Source organism: Cupressus sempervirens, chromosome 3 (assembly GCF_028749045.1).
Source record: "Cupressus sempervirens isolate cs-2001-9-10 chromosome 3, ASM2874904v1, whole genome shotgun sequence".
In the NCBI taxonomy this organism is placed as follows: Eukaryota; Viridiplantae; Streptophyta; class Pinopsida; order Cupressales; family Cupressaceae; genus Cupressus; species Cupressus sempervirens.
Window position 1 is genome coordinate 377,994,482 of NC_143120.1, and position 2,490 is coordinate 377,996,971.

The following is a 2,490-nucleotide window of genomic DNA, read 5'->3' on the forward strand; positions in this document are numbered from 1 at the left end:
ATATTTCTTTTGTTTTTATTGACAGTTTCAAAAAGCTTGAAGTATAGATTGAGTGGAGGTTCTTTACTTTCGGGTTGTTTAATGGAGAATTCGTAAGGTTCGGATTTAGTTTTGGTTATAAATTTTTTGCATCAGTAATTTGTACATAATTTTAGGTGTGTAAGGCTTTGAGGGTTTGTTTAGTGGAGATAGGGTTGAGATGTATAAGGCTTCTAGGGTTTGTTGAGTGGAGATTTGTAGGGTTTGTTTAGTGGAAATTTTCAAAAAATTGTTCAATCATTTTTTTTACTATGTTTGATGTTTGAATTTTAACTAATAAGCTTCAATATGATAAAGGTTTTGTTCTCTACCTTACAGAAACAAAACTGAAATATACTGTCATTTCCACTATTAGATTTCATTGTTTCGAATGTTAATGATTGGGGATAAATATAGATCTGTTAATGAAACTAAGCTACCAGTGTGTCTCTTTTAACTTCAGTCCCACATTGCATGTTTCCTTTTGCTAAATATTTAGTAGCTTCTTTGTTGGATTGATGAGGGTAAATATGATCCCTAATATTTGCTTTAAGAAAATCATTTGAAAATCGGATACAGTCATCATTTATCAAGGCTTGTAATACACATTAATACGATGCTAGACTTAGGATTGAAATATGGAAAAGAAATTGTCCTAACAACTTTGCAGATATGATCGATCCCTTGATAACAAATTTGGCTAGTTTTGTAAATATGAATGCTCCTTTCGATTACCCAGTCCTTCCAAGAATTGAACTTACTTGACAATTGGTTCATGTTCATGCCTCTTCAACTTTTTATGTCATCATAAGGAAAGACTAAATTGTTCAGAGAAACAACCTTGATCCAATATGGCAACACTCTCTTGTTTGTCAAACTGTATACCCTCTCTCTGAGACAAGCAGAAGGCTCCTTTGGGTACCTCTGTAGGAAGTATTCTGCCAATGCAAGGCTCACAAAAAACTCACCTAGAAATGCAAGTCTGGAGTGCCCATATCCGACATACTCGGCCTTCTTCGACCTCTCATTCTCCTCATGCTGGAAAGCAAGAAATAATAGCATATCAAAATGTGCAACAGGGCTATTCTTATCAACGTTGTTCAGGACCTCCGATGGGTAACCGAGTGCCTGCTTAGCTTCCACCTGATTGTCCTCCATCCAAGCCCTGTCATGGTCACCTAAATCCTTCAAGGGTAAGCATGAACTCAACAGGGGAAACGATTTTAGTGATAATTGGGGGCTCTGAAGAAACCTCTCTACTAGTTTTTTGTCATCCATGGGTGTCTTCAAAATGTATTTTTTGGGTGGCAGTTGGTACTTTTGCCTAGGACTCCTTTCTCTGGTTCTCATGTCTTCTAATTCTTTTAGGAGCCGTTGAGCGCTGTTACTAGGACTACTACTTTCTGTGTCGCATGGAATCCTTCTGACTGCATAAATCTTGGGCTTGGGGAATACCCATCTTATTTTTGGCATTCCTTTCACTTCCTAGTTTGACAAAAATGAGTTCGAATGTGAAGAAACTCTTATAACAATAAGATTGTAGCTTATATCACAGTAAAATTGCAAGCATTAGAATGAGTTTGATGGAATAAAACAATAAATCTATTAAGCATTTGTCATAACCCGTGTCAAAAACCATCCCACCTTTCCCAGTCTAGTTACTATTTCCAGCTAGTCACTACCAGTCTTTACTTCCTCTCACCAACCCCAACAAACTACCGAACTACCATAGACCTATCCACAATATGAATATTAATACTCTGAGAAAATTATCTTAAAGATAAGACTTCACAATTTTCTACAATAAGGACCAAAAGATTTTCTACAATAAGGACCAAAAGATAGCAACAGTAGCAATCAGTCAAGTAAGCAAAAGATAGATGGCATCTACTAATCATCTCCATTCTTCATCGAGTCATTTTAATATTATTGACCATTAGAAGCAACATCAGTTAAAGAATTATAAGGGGAATCAATAAAGACAGACCAGCAATCATACTAATCATATGATTACTGAGGCTTAATGAATGAAAAAGGATATTGACTAAGAGTGAATTAGTTAAGGCTCAAACCAATAATATAAAGGTGTGTGATTTGCACTTTAATTAATATATTCAGATGATGAAGAGATACAATACAAGGAGGTATGTCACTTAAAATACTATCCTTTTCCATCGATTAAGATATAAACGAAAGGACAAACACATTTCTCCAGCATCAAAGAAGGGGAAGAAAAGGCAACAGAGGAAAGAACATATAATAATATAATATTCAGACCTACAATCCTTGGTATGAGTGTGACGTCACACATACATTGCATAGTGAATCCATTGATCATTTTCTCTCTACCAAATTTTGTATGCAATTGAGGAATATGATATCAGGATGTGATTGATTATATATATTGCTGACTTGGAGATATTTTAAAACAGGATTTATGTGTGAAATACTATGTGTGCTTTCTAACTACTG

The 2,490-nt window shown here is 35.2% G+C and overlaps 1 pseudogene; it reads right to left on the reverse strand.

The window, feature by feature from the left end:
• Positions 1-807: 807 nt before the first annotated feature.
• On the reverse strand, positions 808-1,491 carry LOC149566576 (ribonuclease III domain-containing protein RNC1, chloroplastic pseudogene; annotated as a pseudogene).
• Positions 1,492-2,490: the final 999 nt, after the last annotated feature.